General features: G+C 46.3%; 1 long non-coding RNA gene across 1 annotated transcript; it reads left to right on the forward strand.

Annotated features, from left to right (window-relative positions):
* The first annotated feature begins 7,337 nt into the window (after positions 1–7,337).
* LOC311126207 lies at positions 7,338–8,053 on the forward strand. Its single transcript, XR_014612970.1, has 3 exons — positions 7,338–7,369; positions 7,629–7,743; positions 8,018–8,053. It is a non-coding gene; the product is annotated as an uncharacterized lncRNA (long non-coding RNA).
* The last annotated feature ends 11,964 nt before the right edge of the window (positions 8,054–20,017 follow it).

Below are 20,017 nucleotides of genomic sequence, written 5' to 3' on the forward strand. Positions count from 1 at the left end.
TAGGCTGTTTGTTCCACCTGACCAGGGTATCCCACCTCTGTCTTTTGATGTACCATCATCCACAGTACTCGGTGATAATGGGACGCCTCCGAGTCAGCTTAGTGACCTTATTAAGCAGATTGGTTCAGAGATAGGAGAATCTATCAGAGCGAGTTTACTGCAGCCTGGGGTTTCAAGTCTTTCTCCTGCCCGTCCCCCTCACCAACCCCAGCAGTTTCCCCTGCCTGAGCAGTGTGGGTCAACCTTTATTGATGCGTCCAAGCTGAATCTGGTTGTGAAGTCAGATGTTAGTGCTCCACCTCTTTTTAGGGGTGATGGCTCAGATAAGTACTCTGTCCTGGAGTGGGAGGAGTTAATGGAAGTCTACCTAGAGAAGAGGGGTTACACTGGGTCTGGGAAGAGGATTCCTAGTCAATGAACTTGTCATAAATCAACATAGGATAGGCCCTCTTCCCCCCCCCCCCCCCCCCCACAAGACTCATATATATATATATATATATATATATATATATATATATATATATATATATATATAGGAAATGTAAGCAAGGGTTGAGCTTCTTCAGTTTGTGTCACAAAGTGGATAAGTTTCTGTGTCCCTTTCAGAGTGAGTGACACATTTACTTTATATAGTGTACCAAGAGTTGTTCCCTCGCTTACGGCCATACCAGCCTGAATACGCCCGATCTCGTCCGATCTCGGAAGCTAAGCAGGGTTGGGCCTGGTTAGTACTTGGATGGGAGACCGCCTGGGAATACCAGGTGCTGTAAGCTTTTTGTCCCAGTAGAGCGTGCTCTTGTGTCATGGAGCAACTGCCTTTTATTTATCACCCTAATAATATCATGGATTGTTATTGGACTAAATGCAGTTTGTGTGCTGCCCTGCCCTGCCCTGATCAAGTCAAATAATGGACAGTGCGTTTCCCTCAAAATATAGGCAGTACATGCAATCTTAGTTTTTAGTCTAGGAGACAGTCAATGTCTGTAGTCCATTAGGGCACTATAAAATCCCTTCAATGTTTTGCCTGATTCCGTTAATTCCCAAGTTCCCTTTTCTCCGTTTAGATTTCCCCGTTGACCGTTTGTCCCTGTTTTGGCAGGTTTTCGCTCTCAAAAGTACACCTTTTTAATAGCAAAACAGCACAATTGGATGTTCTATGTCCACAACAATGTTTAAACCCTATCAGGTGACCATTTGTGAGGTCTGGGAAAAATGTAAGACATTTAGATTTTGGGGTGTAGTTACCCTTAAATGCAAGCGTGCACCAGGAAGAGACCTTTGTTTGGTTAAGCGGTGTTGCTGTAGAACAAATGGCCACTGGAGTGATGCAAATGATCACGGTATAATTCTGCCAGGCAGGCATAGGCTACTTTGTAGTTAACATTTACTTGCGAAGGTTTTGGGGAAAGCCATTCCTTCCCTACCAGAAGAAGGTTATCATTAGCATCATCGCTAACGGCTACACAAAGTGTAGACATACGCGCGCACCGCACACATGCACACAGACAGGGGCATTCCTGTGCCGTTTCAGAAAGTTCATGGAAATACGAATCACTGATGCATTTTGTTCATGTCTTATGATTGACTTGGGCAAATGAATGTGTTTTCTAACAAGTTGAATAGATTTAGTTGATTTCTTACTAAGTTCAATAAATGTTTGAATATTGTTGAATTTCGGTTTAATGTCTGGATTCCGTGATTCGGTCCGCAACGCTTATTTTATAGGGCCCTAGTCAATGAACTTGTCATAAATCAACATAGGATAACGATATTATAACCGCGATTGATAATAGACAGTACTGTGCAGCCGTCTTCATCGACCTGGCCAAGGCTTTCGACTCTGTCAACCACCGCATTCTTATTGGCAGACTAAATAGCCTTGGTTTCTCAAATGACTGCCTCGCCTGGTTCACCAACTACTTCTCAGATAGAGTTCAGTGTGTCAAATCGGAGGGCCTGTTGTCTGGACCTATGGCAGTCTCTATGGGGGTGCCACAGGGTTCAATTCTTGGGCCGACACTTTTCTCCGTGTATATCAATGATGTCGCTCTTGCTGCTGGTGACTCTCAGATCCACCTCTACGCAGACGACACCATTTTGTATACATCTGGCCCTTCATTGGACACTGTGTTAACAAACCTCCAAACGAGCTTCAATGCCATACAACACTCCTTCAGTAGCCTCCAACTGCTCTTAAACACTAGTAAAACTAAATGTATGCTTTTCAATCGAACGCTGCTGGCACCCGCCCTCCCGACTAGAATCACCACTCTCGACGGGTCTGACCTAGAGTATGTGGACAACTACAAATACCTAGGTGTCTGGTTAGACTGTAAACTCTCCTTCCAGACTCACATAAAGAATCTCCAATCCAAAGTTAAATCTAGAATCGGCTTCCTATTTCGCAAACAAAGCCTCCTTCACTCATGCTGCCAAACATGCCCTCGTAAAACTGACTATCCTACCGATCCTTGACTTCGGCGATGTCATTTACAAAATAGCCTCCAACACTCTACTCAGCAAACTGGATGTAGTCTATCACAGTGCCATCCGTTTTGTCTCCAAAGCCCCATACACTACCCACCACTGTGACCTGTACGCTCTTGTTGGCTGGTCCTCACTACATGTTCGTCGTCAAACCCACTGGCTCCAGGCCATCTATAAATCACTGCTAGGCAAATCCCCGCCTTATCTTAGCTCATTGGTCACCATAGCAGCACCCACCCGTAGTCTGCGCTCCAGCAGATATATCTCACTGGTCATTCCCAAAGCCAACACCTCCTTTGGCCGCCATTCCTTCCAGTTCTCTGCTGCCAATGACTGGAACGAATTGCAAAAATCTCTGAAGCTGGAGACTCTTATCTCCCTCACTAACTTTAAGCATCAGTTGTCAGAGCACCTTACCGATCACTGCACCTGTACACAGCCCATCTGAAATTAGGCCACCCAACTACCTCATCCCTATATTGTTATTTATTTTGCTCTTTTGCACCCCGGTATCTCTATTTGCACATAATCTCTTGCACATCTAGCATTCCAGTGTTAATACTATTGTAATTATTTTGCACTATAGCCTATTTATTGCCTTACCTCCATAACTTGCTACATTTGCACACACTGTATATATATTTTCTGTTGTATTTTTGACTTTATGTTTTTTTACCCCAAATGTAACTCTGTGTTATTTTTATCGCACTGCTTTGCTTTATCTTGGCCAGGTCGCAGTTGTAAATGAGAACTTGTTCTCAACTGGCTTACCTGGTTAAATAAAGGTGAACAATTATTTTTTTTAAAAATAAGTTTGCAAATGTGATGATGCATGGAATGCTTGATATTTTTCATGGAGAAAATTAGCTTCCCCAAACTTGAGAGCAAGACTGGCCTAAACGCGCTAATGTTTTCCTTTGCTAATGTCCGTCCCGCCCCCCTGTCAGCTGTCAGTTTTGTCGATGACCACGTACATAAGACACGCCAATCACCGACACCTGAAGTTCCATGACCATCACAGCCCTAGTTGTATGCTTGAGTTTGTTCAGAGGAGGCTTTGAATAAAATCCGATCTGAGTGTGAAATGCCTTACTGAGGGTAAATGGAAGCTCCTCTTGTGCCCGGCTCAGCCTTATACAGTTTAAGGTACTTTACCGTATCCATTTCAGTAAGGCCAGATTGTCCAAATTCTACCCAAATATTGATGGTACATGTGACAGGTGTAAAAGCTCCTTGGTGGACTTGACCCACATGTTCTGGTCCTGTCCCCGTCTGGCAGATTATTTGTCCACTATTTAAAACCCTTTCTGAAGCATTTGATATAAAGTTGCAGCCTAGTGCAGAAATTGCTATTTTTGGAGTACCAAACAACAATCCTTCTCTGACCAATAGACAGCTAGATGCCATTGCCTTTGCCTCCCTGTTAGCCCGCAGAAGGATTTTATTGGATTGGAAATCTATCAATCCTCCCTTAGCCTCTCTTTGGCTCAAAGATCTGAAGCTGTTCCTAAAATGAGAAAAAATGAAGTTACCATTCGAGGGTCAACCAACTCATTTTATTCCTCCTGGGACCCGATGATATCCTATTTTGAACAGCTCCAAACACTTCCTCCAGATTAGTACTCTTGGCCCCACCTTGAGATTACTGCTATATAGGCCTATAAAATCACTTAATCACCTGAAATTGTTAGGCTATTACATTTTTGCTTGAAGTAACGTTGTTGTATACTTTTGTTTTGTTTTCTGACATGTAACTCAATTACTTTCCCTTTCTTTTTAAATGTGTTTGGAGGCATTCTGGGGGGAGGGGGAGGTCAAAGGGGGACTAAAAGGGGAGAAATGTACCATGTCTTTACATGTTATCTTTCATTCATTGTGAATACAAAATATATAATTTTAAAGGGAAGGCTTTGAAGCCAGATTTAGCGGATTTTGCTGTTTAGTTTTCCTCAACCTGTGTTTTGTTTCTCTCTCCTCTCCCTGTTAGATGGTGAGGCTGCTTCTCTCCAGAGGAGCCAACATTAATGCCTTTGACAAGAAGGATCGCCGAGCAATCCACTGGGCTGCTTACATGGGTGATGAGTTTACCACATCATTTACATTCTGACTAATGTCCTTTATACCAATGAATGAATGAATGAATGGACTGTGTGTTAGTCTCACAGCTCAGCTGTATGAGCCACGTCTAGTGTGTTATTATGTCAGAATCATGTACTAAGTAGGTTGATTAGATGTTTTCAGTTGTACTAACATGATGTAGGTGTTGCTTATGGTGCTGTGTACCACTAAACTAATCTATCTCTCCCTCTCTCTGCCTATCTCTCTGTGTTTGTATCTCTGTTTCTCTCTTAACCCCCTTACTATCTCCCTCCCCTTCTCTCTCTCTCTCGCTCGCTCTCTCTCTCTCTCTCTCGCTCGCTCTCTCTCTCTCTCTCTCTCTCTCTCTCTCTCTCTCTCTCTCTCTCTCTCTCTCTCTCTCTCTCTCTCTCTCTCTCTCTCTCTCTCTCTCTCTCTCTCTCTCTCTCTCTCTCTCTCTCTCTCTCTCTCTCTCTCTCTATTTATCCCTCCCTCTCTCTCTCTACCATAGGGCACATTGAGGTGGTGAAACTGCTGGCCTCTCATGGATCAGAGGTGTCCTGTAAAGACAAGAAGGCCTACACCCCTCTCCACTCTGCAGCCTCCAGTGGAATGATCAGTGTGGTCAAGTACCTCCTGGACCTTGGAGTGGATGTGAGTCAACACGCATTCAAATGTGTAGGGGGTTTTCATAATAGTAATGAAGAGAGAGAGGTTAGAGCCAGTGATTTGGACCAGGGGGTTTTCATAACCAAGTAATGAAGAGAGAGAGGTTGGACCAGGGGGTTTTCATAACCAAGTAATGAAGAGAGAGAGGTTGGACCAGGGGGTTTTCATAACCAAGTAATGAAGAGAGAGAGGTTGGACCAGGGGGTTTTCATAACCAAGTAATGAAGAGAGAGAGGTTGGACCAGGGGGTTTTCATAACCAAGTAATGAAGAGAGAGAGGTTGGACCAGGGGGTTTTCATAACCAAGTAATGAAGAGAGAGAGGTTGGACCAGGGGGTTTTCAGAACCAAGTAATGAAGAGAGAGGAGGTTGGACCAGGGGGTTTTCAGAACCAAGTAATGAAGAGAGAGAGGTTGGACCAGGGGGTTTTCAGAACCAAGTAATGAAGAGAGAGATGTTGGACCAGGGGGTTTTCATAACCAAGTAATGAAGAGAGAGAGGTTGGACCAGGGGGTTTTCAGAACCAAGTAATGAAGAGAGAGAGGTTGGACCAGGGGGTTTTCATAACCAAGTAATGAAGAGAGAGAGGTTGGACCAGGGGGTTTTCAGAACCAAGTAATGAAGAGAGAGAGGTTGGACCAGGGGGTTTTCATAACCAAGTAATGAAGAGAGAGAGGTTGGACCAGGGGGTTTTCATAACCAGGTAATGAAGAGAGAGAGGTTGGACCAGGGGGTTTTCATAACCAAGTAATGAAGAGAGAGAGGTTGGACCAGGGGGTTTTCATAACCAAGTAATGAAGAGAGAGAGGTTGGACCAGGGGGTTTTCATAACCAAGTAATGAAGAGAGAGAGGTTGGACCAGGGGGTTTTCAGAACCAAGTAATGAAGAGAGAGAGGTTGGACCAGGGGGTTTTCATAACCAAGTAATGAAGAGAGAGAGGTTGGACCAGGGGGTTTTCAGAACCAAGTGATGAAGAGAGAGAGGTTGGACCAGGGGGTTTTCATAACCAAGTAATGAAGAGAGAGAGGTTGGACCAGGGGGTTTTCATAACCAAGTAATGAAGAGAGAGAGGTTGGACCAGGGGGTTTTCATAACCAAGTAATGAAGAGAGAGAGGTTGGACCAGGGGGTTTTCAGAACCAAGTAATGAAGAGAGAGAGGTTGGACCAGGGGGTTTTCATAACCAAGTAATGAAGAGAGAGAGGTTGGACCAGGGGGTTTTCAGAACCAAGTAATGAAGAGAGAGAGGTTGGACCAGGGGGTTTTCATAACCAAGTAATGAAGAGAGAGAGGTTGGACCAGGGGGTTTTCATAACCAAGTAATGAAGAGATGGAGGTTGGAGCCAGTGTTTTGGGCCAGGGGGTTTTCAGAACCAAGTGACCTGATCAGGAATGTATTGTTTTGTCCCCCCCCCCCCCCCCCCCCTCTCTCTCTCCACTCTTTTCCCTCCCTTGCTCCCTCCAGATAAATTAGCCCAATGGGTACGGTAACACCCCCCTCCACGTGGCATGCTACAACGGGCAGGACGTGGTGGTGAATGAGCTGATCGAGTGTGGCGCCAACGTGAACCAGGTGAACGAGAAGGGTTTCGCCCCACTCCACTTCACGGCCGCCTCGCGCCATGGGGCGCTCTGCTTGGAGCTGCTGGTGGGCAACGGGGCCCTCGTCAACATCAAGGTGAGGAGACCGGATGACCAACACTGTGTCTGAACTAAATAACACCCTATTCCCTATGTAGTGCACTACTTTTGACCAGGGGCCCATAGAGCAAGGAGCCGTGATGACACTGCCTGTGTCCCAAATGGCACCCTGTTCCCTTTATAAGTACACTACTTTGGTTCAAAAAGTAGTTCACTATGAAGAGAATAGGGTGCCATTTGGGACGCACACACTGACGCAGCACATGGCTTAGTATTTGGCCCTGGTCTACATTCAAATACCAATGGAATAGGCCTAACAATGCAAACTAAATGCCATCAAGCGCTCCTCCAATACGTGTTTGATTTTGCCTGTGGTCAGCAGCACAGACTGCCGTGTGAACCATCTTTGTCTTTCTATCTGCAGATGGAAAGACCCCCCTCCACATGACGGCCATCCACGGACGCTTCTCCAGATCTCAAGCCATCATCCAGAATGGTGAGTCGCTGTGAATGCTCTCAACTGAATATATATGAACCAGTAGGCTCTTCAGCATTGTCTTTAGTCTTCAAACCATGATTCACTGGCACAGAGCAATGTTACTTGCAATGTGGTTGAACATGATGCTTCATGATGCCTCTTGGGTCAAGTGGTTGACGTGTGTGTGTGTTTGTGTGTGTGTATGTGTGTGTGTGTGTGTGTGTGTCTGTGTGTGTGTGTCTGTGTGTGTGTGTCTGTGTGTGTGTGTGTTCTGTAGGTGCTGAGATCGACTGTGAAGATAAGAATGGAAACACACCCCTGCACATCTCTGCTCGCTACGGCCATGAGTTACTCATCAATACACTCATCACGAACGGAGCTGACACAGCCAAGTGAGAACACACACACACACAGTTTCCAGCAATAATGCAACATGCATCTGCAATTCTGTCATTGACCGAATTGCCGCTTGGAGACTATGCTCAACACATTGTGGTGTGTGGGGGGTTGAAAGACAGGGCATTGCAGCATGCTGATGTGTTGATCTGCTGTGGGGTTTAATGAGGACTGTGATGTGGTGCTGTTTCCAATCTTAGCTGAATCAACTGTAAGTCGCTCTGGATAAGAGTGTCTGCTTAAAGTCTAAAATGTAAAAATGTGTTGCAGGCGAGGCGTCCATGGGATGTTCCCCCTCCACCTGGCTGCTCTCAGTGGGTTCTCTGACTGCTGTCGGAAGCTCCTCTCATCAGGCTTTGATATAGACACCCCTGACGACTTTGGAAGGACCTGTTTACATGCTGCAGCAGCTGGAGGGTGAGTGGACTGGTCCAGGCTTTACACCAAGGAATATTTAGTTCATGAACTGGAAAGCCACCAGAAAGAACAAACACATATTCACACTCTTACATTTCACATGGTTTAGCAGTATTGTTTAGAGTTATTTAAAAAATCGTATAGATCATTAGTGCGGTATCATTTCTGTATAATGTGGTTCCATGCCATGGTGGTATTGACTTGAGCTCTGGTCTAAATTGTCTTTATATCTTCTTGAAAGAGAAGCCTGCAAACTGCTCTTGCTAGTATCACTTTTTATTATTGCTTTTAGTAGCATTATAAAAACAGTGATACTAGCAAGAGCAGTGTACGGGTTTCTCTTTTCTTTCAGGTTCTCATTGTTACCATCCACCTGATAGCTCAGATGAACGAGAGCCTTTCTGACCTTGATATCTTGTTACCATCCACCTGATAGCTCAGATGTACGAGAGCCTTTCTGAACTTGATATCTTGTTACCATCCACCTGATAGCTCAGATGTACGAGAGCCTTTCTGAACTTGATATCTTTTTACCATCCACCTGATAGCTCAGATGAACGAGAGCCTTTCTGAACTTGATATCTTGTTACCGTCCACCTGATAGCTCAGATGAACGAGAGCCTTTCTGAACTTGATATCTTGTTACCATCCACCTGATAGCTCAGATGTACGAGAGCCTTTCTGAACTTGATATCTTGTTACCATCCACCTGATAGCTCAGATGTACGAGAGCCTTTCTGAACTTGATATCTTGTTACCATCCACCTGATAGCTCAGATGTACGAGAGCCTTTCTGAACTTGATATCTTGTTACCATCCACCTGATAGCTCAGATGTACGAGAGCCTTTCTGAGCTTGATATCTTGTTACCATCCACCTGATAGCTCAGATGTATGAGAGCCTTTCTGAACTTGATATCTTTTTACCATCCACCTGATAGCTCAGATGAACGAGAGCCTTTCTGAACTTGATATCTTGTTACCGTCCACCTGATAGCTCAGATGAACGAGAGCCTTTCTGAACTTGATATCTTGTTACCATCCACCTGATAGCTCAGATGTACGAGAGCCTTTCTGAACTAGATATCTTGTTACCATCCACCTGATAGCTCAGATGTACGAGAGCCTTTCTGAACTTGATATCTTGTTACCATCCACCTGATAGCTCAGATGTACGATAGCCTTTCTGAACTTGATATCTTGTTACCATCCACCTGATAGCTCAGATGTACGAGAGCCTTTCTGAACTTGATATCTTGTTACCATCCACCTGATAGCTCAGATGTACGAGAGCCTTTCTGAACTTGATATCTTGTTACCATTCACCTGATAGCTCAGATGTACGAGAGCCTTTCTGAACTTGATATCTTGTTACCATTCACCTGATAGCTCAGATGTACGAGAGCCTTTCTGAACTTGATATCTTGTTACCAGGAACCTGGACTGTCTGAATCTGCTGCTCAACACAGGGGCAGACTTCAACAGAAAGGACAGCTTCGGAAGGTCTGTCTGTGGCATCAAATAACTTTCATATGTGATCTTTATGATAATGGGGAATATAGTATAGGGGCATATAGGAATTATTATGGGATATATTGGGCGGCAGGTAGCCTAGCGGTTAAGAGCGTTGGGTCAGTAACCGAAAGGTTGCTGGTTCGAATCCCCTAGCCGACTAGGTGAAAAATCTATGTGCCCTGCAGAAAGGCACTTAACCCTAATTGCTCCTGTAAGTCGCACTGGATAAGAGTGTCTGCTAAATGACGTAAAATGTAAATGTTTTACAGCTCCAATAAGCTGTTTCTGTTGTTGATGTTGAATGGTTTCTGTGCGTTCTTCTAGGAGTCCTCTGCATTATGCGGCAGCCAATTGTAACTACCAGTGTCTGTTTGCCTTGGTGGGGTCTGGGGCCAGTGTGAACGATCTGGATAAAAGGGGTTGCACCCCGCTCCACTACGCTGCTGCCTCCGACACAGACGGAAAGTACGTCTCACACCTCTCTTACTGTTGTGTGTGTTGTGGTGCCATGACCTTTCACATTTCACTGTAGTCTGGAGAGTATGTTGTGGTGCCATGACCTTTCACATTTCACTGTAGTCTGGAGAGTATGTTGTGGTGCCATGACCTTTCACATTTCACTGTAGTCTGGAGAGTATGTTGTGGTGCCATGACCTTTCACATTTCACTGTAGTCTGGAGAGTATGTTGTGGTGCCATGACCTTTCACATTTCACTGTAGTCTGGAGAGTATGTTGTGGTGCCATGACCTTTCACATTTCATTGTAGTCTAGAGTATGTTGTTGGCCGTGTTTGAATGCATACTAGTGTTAAAATCTGCAGTGTGAAAGCTTGGCCACGTCTCCTTTGGGAAAGTGTCTCTGCTTGCTTATCTGTCTGTCTTGATGTTGGTATAATGATTAGTGAACTCTTGACCTCTGACCTCTAGGTGTCTGGAATATTTGCTGCGAAACGACGCTAACCCAGGGATCAGGGACAATCAGGGCTACAACGCAGTCCATTACGCGTCTGCGTAACAGGAAGTGGCGTTTCCTACCGAAAATGCATAAGTTTCCAAAGATCATGATTAAGGTAGGGTGCTCTGTGTTTTGAGATTACCTCTTTAAGGCAGGGCTGAAATTTACCCTACAGATTCACTACACCTCTATTGTCTCTCAGCATTAGAACAATACTGTTGTCATTGTCTTTAGGAGGTTGAGTGAGGACGCTGTAATTCAATCCTAATACACATGGGAGAGAGTCAATGGCTATGTCCCAAATGGCACCCTATTCCCTATATAGTGCACTACTTTTTACCAGCGCTCTATGGGCCCTTTTCAAAAGTAGTGCCTTACGTAGCGAATAGGGTGCCTTTTGGGATGCACACTCTGTATTTTACACAGGCTCAGTTGTCCTGATGTGTTTTGTCAACAGCTGTTCAAGACAAAAGGGGAACCGAAGAGCCACCCTAAACAGGATGCACTGCCTACCAAACGTCTCAGAGAGACTCATATTTCACAGGGTAAGTGATAAGCATCGATAATGTCATATTGATGTATCACCCTATGACAAGCTTGTTAAAACAGTGACAACAGATACAGGCAGACGGATGGGCAGGCAGGCAGACGGACAGGCAGGCAGACAGACGGACAGGCAGGCAGGCAGACAGACAGGCAGACGGACAGGCAGGCAGACGGACAGGCAGGCAGACAGACAGACAGGCAGGCAGGCAGGCAGGCAGGCAGGCAGGCAGACGGACAGGCAGGCAGACAGACAGACAGGCAGGCAGGCAGACGGACAGGCAGACAGGCAGACAGACAGGCAGGCAGGCAGGCAGGCAGACGGACAGGCAGGCAGACGGACAGACACAAACACACACATTCATTTTCTGATTATGAAATGTTCTTATGACAGATGCTGAGTGTGAGGTTCCAGAGGTTCCATCCACTTCCCCTCCCAAGGAGGACCTGACAACCACACCGGCCCCTGCTCCCCAGGAGTCCCAGTCCCGTAAACGCCCACTCATAGTCAGGGTGTTACACGCTCTCTCCAGAGCCATCTCCAAACCATTCAGAGGAGCTTCTGGGAAGAAGAATTAGCCAAATGCCTGATTTTATTAATATTATATTTTAATCAGAGCCTTTATTTAATAAAACATTACTGCATTGATTTCTGTCTATAGTAGTCTTCATGTATGTGCAAGATAACGGTAAAGTACTTCAAACCACATAGTCAAAAGTATTCATAGTGAAGTACCGTTTATGATTATTGATTGTGGAAATACACATAATACAGAAAAGTTGTTGTCACATACAAAGACAGACATAAAGGAGAACTCCGTAGACCAGTCACATTCTCAAGCCATAACTAAATCCATGAATGGATCTCCTATAAGATGACAGGAGAACATTTGTAACACTTTCTATGAATCCAGGCTCTGTCGCAGCCGGCCGCGACCGGGAGACTCATGGGCGACGCACAATTGGCCCAGCGTCGTCCAGGGTAGGGGAGGGAATGGCCGGCAGGGATGTAGCTCAGTTGATAGAGCATGGCGTTTGCAAGCAAAACCTCAAGACTTCCTTAGTATTTGATTTTGTGCACCAGCTGTTGTTTACAAATATACACAGACCGCCACCCCTTGTCTTACCGGAGTCAGCCGCTCTTTCCTGCCGATGTAGCGTATATCCCGTCAGCTGTATGTTGTCCATGTCGTCGTTCAGCCACGACTTGGTGAAACATAAGATATTACAGTTTTTAATGTCCCGTTGGTAGGATAACCGTAATCGTAGGTCTTCTAATTTATTTTCAAATGATTGAACATTGGCTAATAGGATTGATTGAAGAGGCAGTTTACTTGCTCGCCGTCGGATTCTTACAAGGCACCCTGACCTACGTCCACGATATCTCCGTCTCTTTCTCCTGCGAATGACGGGGATTTGGTCCTTGTCGGGTGTCTGTAGGATATCCTTCGCGTCCGACTCGTTGAAGAAAAAATCTTCGTCCAATATGAGGTGAGTAATCGCTATCCTGATATCCAGAAGCTCTTTCTGGTTATAAGAGACGATGACAGAAACATTATGTACAGAATAAATTACAAATAACGCGAAAAAACACACATTATAGTACAATTGGTTAGAGGGCTGTAAAACGGCAGCCATCTTCTCCGGCGCCATCTCCCCAGATGCCTGTAAACAGCTTGGAAAATCACCCCCACAGCATGATGCTGCCACCCCCGTGCTTCACGGTTGGGAGGGTGATCTTCGACTTGCAAACAACCCCCTTTTTCCTCCAAACATAACAATGGTCATTATGGCCAAACAGTTCTATTTTTGTTTCATCAGACCAGAGGACATTTCTCCAAAAAGTACGATCTTTGTCCCCATATGCAGTTGCAAACCGTAGTCTGGCTTTTCTATGGCGGTTTTGGAGCAGTGGCTTCTTCCTTGCTGATTGACCTTTCAGTACCTTTTGTACCTGTTTCCTCCAGCATCTTCACAAGGTCCTTTACTGTTGTTCTGGGATTTATTTGCATTTTTCGCACCAAAGTACGTTCATCTCTAGGAGACAGAACGCGTCTCCTTCCTGAGCGGTATGACGGCTGCGTGGTCCCATGGTGTTTATACTTACGTACTATTGTTTGTACAGATGAACGTGGTACCTTCAGATGTTTGGAAATTGCTCCCAAGGATGAACCATACTTGTGTACGTCTACAAATTTTTTTTTTGAGGTCTTGGCTGATTTCTTTTGATTTTCCCATGATGTCAAGCAAAGTGGCACAGAGTTTGAAGGTAGGCCTGGAAATATATCCACAGGTACACCTCCAATTGACTCAAACAATGTCAATTAGCCTATCAGAAGCGTCTAAAGCCATTTTCTGGAATTTTCCAAGCTGTTTAAAGGCACAATCAACTTAGTGTATGTAAACTTCTGACCAACTGGAATTGTGATACAGTGAATTATAAGTGAAATAATCAGTCTGTAAACAATTGTTGGAAAAATTACTTGTGTCATGCACAAATTAGATGTCCTAACCGACTTGCCAAAACTATAGTTTGTTAACATGAAATTTGTGGAGTTGTTGAAAAACGAGTTTTAATGACTCCAACCTAAGTGTATGTCAACTTCCGACTTCAACTGTATGTCTCCTTTACTATGTGACTAGCTCTCAGCACGTCTCAGATATCACTGGGGTAATAGAATAGGACTACACTACAAAAAGACTGAAAAGGAAATTGAAAGTGATGTCAGACAGATGACAGGAGGGATATTGTAAAGACATCAGCTCTGGGATACAAAGTCTCATCTTCTCAGAACTGGAGTCATAATATTTCACTTTACTGCTGAGGGTGCAGAGTGTTAAACACGCACGCACGCACGCACGCACGGACGGACGGACGGGCGGGCGGGCGGGCGGACGGACGGACGGACGGACGGACCACCAGTCAGAGACCACTATGATGACACAACAAATGATGACCACCAATCAGAGACCTCTATGATGACACACCAAATGATGACCACCAATCAGAGACCTCTATGATGACACACCAAATGATGACCACCAATCAGAGACCACTATGATGACACACCAAATGATGACCACCAATCAGAGACCACTATGATGACACACCAAATGATGACCACCAATCAGAGACCACTATGATGACACACCAAATGATGACCACCAATCAGAGACCACTATGATGACACACCAAATGATGACCACCAATCAGAGACCACTATGATGACACACCAAATGATGACCACCAATCAGAGACCACTATGATGACACACCAAATGCGTTTGATGGATCCTTTTTGTGTTCTTCTAATGCCTCTTAAGGGGACAGTAATCAAAATGTAACTGAAAGTAATCAGATTACATTACTGAGTTTGGGTAATCCAAAAGTTACGTTACTGATTACAATTTTGGACAGGCAACAAGTAACTGACATCATCTTCTGCACATCTATCACTCCAGTGTTAATACTAAATTGTAATTATTTTGCACTATGGCCTATTTATTGCCTTACCTCCATAACTTACTACATTTGCACACACTGTATATAGATTTTCTATTGTGTTATTGACTGTACATTTTGTTTATCCCATATGTAACTCTGTGTTGTTGTTGTTTTTATCGCACTGCTTTGCTTTATCTTGGCCAGGTCGCAGTTGTAAATGAGAACTTGTTCTCAACTGGCTTACCTGGTTAAATAAAGGTGAAATAAAACAAAAAAAAACTGTAACACACACTATATTACAAACAAACACGATGAAACACTGCCACCTAGTGCTCATTAAACAGTTTAGTGGTATGAACAGACGCACTCTTGAACCATTCTATTGTCTGGTATGGACTTTAATCTATGGATTAATCTAAAATCCAAAATCAATGTGTAATCTATGGATAAAGATCAAGTTTGAGTAAGATAGTATCTCTCTCTCTCTCTCTCTCTCTCTCTCTCTCTCTCTCTCTCTCACTCTCTCTCTCTCCAGTCTATCTCTCTCCAGTCTATCTCTCTCCAGTCTCTAGAGAGAGAGAGAGAGAGAGAGAGAGACTGGAGAGATAGAGACTGGAGAGAGAGACAGAGAGAGAGAGAGAGAAAAGAGAGAGAGAGAGAGAGAGAGAGAGATGGCGAGAGAGAGAGAAAGAGAGAAAGAGAGAGAGATGGCGATTGAGAGAGAGAGAGAGAGAGAGAGAGAGAGAGAGAGAGAGAGAGAGAGAGAGAGAGAGAGAGAGAGAGAGAGAGAGAGAGAGAGAGAGAGAGAGAGAGAGAGAGAGAGGGAGAGGGAGAGGGAGAGGGAGAGATGGCAAGAGAGAGAGAGAGATACTATTCAAAAAATTTCAAATAGAGCAGCAGCTAATGAAAAAATGAGTTTTTAGAGTGAAGTACATCGGGAAAAAACCAAAAGAAAACTGCAAGACTGAATAAGAGACAAAACAAGCAACAAACAAAGAAGAAAGGCTTTTGAAAAAGTAACTATTTTTCATAAAACTGTAGTTATCTTAGCTAGCTGAATTGTTTACCAGTTGCTAAGCAGTTGCTAGGGACTCTCCTGGAAGAAGCTAGCTAGCTAACAAAGAATATCTAGTTAACTGAAGAAAAGAAAGACAAAATAAGACAAAATAAGGACAGAAGACAAATGACATCAAAGTAAAACAGTCCTCTAAAAGACACAAGAGAGAATAATACAAGAAACAACGCTTCTATTGCAACATTGTGTGAAATTGTTTACCCACCAGACATCCAGACGGAGAAAGCTAAGAAAAGTTTCAAAGGTTTGATGATGGAACAGAACCATGAATGCCTGTTTGCAGATCTTACCAGTTGCAAAACAAGAGCAAATGTAATATTTAATACCAAACAAGGGCACATATGAAAAAGGGTTATTTGCAACAATTTCCCTTTCTCAAAAAAGAGAGGCATCAGCCAAGGATGTCAGATCAGCATTTTTGAAGAAGCTGACAAGAGCAACACGTATTAAACAGTAAACTTATATAATAATGGAACTGTATTGATACAAGGCAATGATTCAAGCCTCCAGGATTTTGAGAATATGTTTGCTACCCTAAAAGCAGAAGCTAAACTCATCTCAGAAACTGAGGAAAAAGTCAATGAGGGAGATGGAGAAAAGCAGGCCCCAACGGTCTCTGTGACACAGCAAGAAGCCCTCAGTGTCCCTCTACCTACCTCACCTGCAGCAGACAAAGCCAAGGACATGCCTACGACACCAAGAACACCTGCTATGCAATGTTTCCACAACACCCTCTCTCTAATTGAAGCAGAGGTCATATAATTCAAAGAGAGGGAGGAGGACACTGTCCAGAAACTAAAAGAAGAGATGAAACAGTTCAATCAGACAAATGATGACCTCAGAGACCATCTGAGCACAACAAGAAAGGAGCTAGAACAAAGAGAGAGGTACATTGAGACCCTCAACCAGCAGCTAGTCAATATGTCCTCTGCATCTAGAGAACATGTCCACCAGCCTGGTACAACACAAGCAGAACCTGAGACCAGCATGGCCTCCACCACACAGCCTGATGACACTGCACCCGCCTACCAGTCTGCTCCAGTCCAGATCAGCCAACCAGCATCCCACTCTGCTCTAGCCCAGGTCAGCCTACCTGCTTCCCAGTCTGCTCCAGCACAGTGTGCTCCAACCCAGGTCAGCCAACCAGCAAACCAGTCTGCTCCAACCCAGGTCAGCCAACCAGCCACCCAGTCTGCTCCAGCCCAGGTCAGCCAACCAGCCTCCCAGTCTGCTCCAGCCCAGGTCAGAATACCAGTCTCCCAGTCTGCTCCAGCCCAGGTCAGAATACCAGTCTCCCAGTCTGCTCCACCCAGACAGTCACCCACAACTGCAATCATTATTGATTCAAATGGGAAGTTCTTAGTCCAGGAAAGATTATTCCCTAGACACCAGGTGTATAAGTTCTGGTGTCCTACAACTGAGAGTGCAATGCAGCTACTCAGTCAGACCAGGATTGACACCCCCGACAACGTCATCATCCACACTTCCCAGGAAAGTTGATCGAAAAAATAAATCAACAGATCACTGTGGACTGTGCCTCACTGCTCAACGGCTCACCACCCCACTCTGACATGTGAACATTTATACGATAATGTACATCTTGATCAGGACAGTATCAGAACCTTTGCCAAAGACCTAAAGGATGCAACACTTGGCAGGGACCCACACACCCATCACCTCAGCAACAGAGCCCCCCCCCCCCCCCCCCCCACTCCCCCCGCCCCACCTTCTGAAACAACAGTACCCCCACCATCCCCAAGAGAGAATAGCCAGACACGGCTTATTACAGCACAGCTCTACAAGACCAGGCCCAACACAGCACAGATTTACCAGACCAGACCCGCCTCAGGACAGCACGACCAGACCCGTCCCATCACAACACAGCTCTACTAGACCTGGCCCATCACAACACAGCTCTACTAGACCCGGCCCATCACAACACAGCTCTACTAGACCTGGCCCATCACAACACAGCTCTACTAGACCTGGCCCATCACAACACATTATTATTTATATTATAACACAGCACTGCCCACTACTCCAGGGTCGGGCAGAACACTGTCCTTCAGAGAAGTACACCACATGATGCAGTCCACACCATGTATCATTCAGATCATCAGCCTACATATGCTGAGGTAACCTCTGGCAAAAGACACCTAGAACTATCAGAGATTGGAGAGGTGCGCCAACTACTGCATCTAATATGCATACTACTGGGATAAACAGACCCTTTCATTCACACGCACGCACACACGCACACACACAGACACAGGGTTGCAGATTGCTTTGTACTTATTTTTTGGGCCATTCTTATTAATTTGTTTACAACTATCCTTTATTTTAATGCCACTGGTATTTTAATAATAGTGATGTGTAATGGTGTGTGTGTGTGTGTATGTGTATATGTCACGTTCGTCGAGGAGTGAAGGAGACCAAGGCGCAGCGAGTGAAAAGAACATGTTGACTTTATTTACTTAAAGCAACCAAAAACAACAAACCAAAGCGACGAATGTGAAGTCCAACAGTACAAATACTGAAAACGGAACAAAAACCCACAACCCTCATGAGAACACAAACAGTTTAAATATGGCTCCCAATCAGAGATAACGAGCCGACAGCTGACACTCGTTACCTCCGATTGGGAGTCACACGACACCACAATTAACTCACCCAAAACACAACCAAACGAATACACCCTATACAACAAAACCCCACAACAAAACCCCACAAAACAAATACACCCTGGCTCAAATACAAAAGTCCCGGAGCCAGAGTGTCACAGTACCCCCCCCTAAAGGTGCGCACTCCGGGCGCACCAGCATACAGTCTAGGGGAGGGTCTGGGTGGGCGTCTGTCCACGGTGGCGGTTCTGGCCCTGGTCGTGGTCCCCACCCCACCTTAGTCACCACCCGCTTCCATAGCCTCCTCCACATGACCACCCTCCAACTTACCCCACCTGGATTTAGGGGCAGCACCGGGCTAAGGGACAGCACCTGGCTAAGGGGCAGCACCGGACTAAGGGACAGCATCGGGCTAAGGGACAGCCCCGGACTCGATGGCGGATCCTGGCTGGCTGGCTCTGGCGGATCCTGGCTGGACGGCTCTGGCGGATCCTGGCTGGACGGCTCATGGCTGGCTGAAAGATCTGGCTGCTCATGGCTGGCTGACGGATCTGGCTGCTCATGGCTGGCTGACGGATCTGGCTGCTCATGGCTGGCTGACGGATCTGGCTGCTCATGGCTGGCTGACGGATCTAGCTGCTCATGGCTGGCCGACGGATCTGGCTGCTCGTGGCTGGCCGACGGATCTGGCTGCTCATGGCTGGCTGAAGGATCTGGCTGCTCATGGCTGGCTGAAGGATCTGGCTGCTCATGGCCGGCGGAAGGCTCTGGCTGATCCTGTCTGGCGGAAGGCTCTGGCTGATCCTGTCTGGCGGAAGGCTCTAGCGGCTCCGGTCTGGCGGACGGCTCTGACGGCTCATGGCAGACGGGCGGCTTAAGCGCCTTTGGGCAGACGGGCAGTTCAGGCCCCGTAGGGCAGACGGCAGACTCTGGCCGTCTGAGGCGCACCGTAGGCCTGATGCGTGGTGCCGGAACTGGAGGTACCGGGCTGAGGACACGCATCTCCGGGCTAGTGCGGGGAGAAGCAACAGGGCATGCTGGACCCTGGGAACGCACATAAAGCCTAGTGCGGAGAGCCGGAACAGGGCATGCTGGACCCTGGGGACTCACATAAGGCCTAGTGCGGAGAGCAGCAACAGGGCATGCTGGACCCTGGGGACGCACATAAGGGCTAGTGCGGAGAGCCGGAACAGGGCATGCTGGACCCTGGGGACTCACATAAGGCCTAGTGCGGAGAGAAGCAACAGGGCATGCTGGACCCTGGGAACGCACATAAAGCCTAGTGCGGAGAGCCGGAACAGGGCATGCTGGACCCTGGGGACTCACATAAGGCCTAGTGCGGAGAGCAGCAACAGGACGCACAGGGCTCGGGGGACACACAGGAGGCTTGGTGCGTGGTGTAGGCACTGGTGGGAAAAGGCTGGAGACACGCACCATACAGCTAGTGCGTGGAGGAGACACAGGGCTCTGCAGACGTACAGGAAGCCTAGTGCGTGGTGTAGGCACTGGTGGTACTGGGCTGGAGCGGGGAGGTGGCGCCGGAAATACCGGACCGTGCAGGCTTACTGGCCCCCTTGAGCACTGAGCCTGCCCAACCTTACCCGGGTTGATGCTCCCCGTCGCCCGACCAGTACGGGGAGGTGGAATAACCCGCACCGGCCTATGTGGGCGAACCGGGGACACCATGCGTAAGGCTGGTGC

Source organism: Coregonus lavaretus (assembly GCF_964263955.1).
Source record: "Coregonus lavaretus genome assembly, contig: HAP1_SCAFFOLD_398, whole genome shotgun sequence".
NCBI lineage: Eukaryota > Metazoa > Chordata > Actinopteri > Salmoniformes > Salmonidae > Coregonus > Coregonus lavaretus.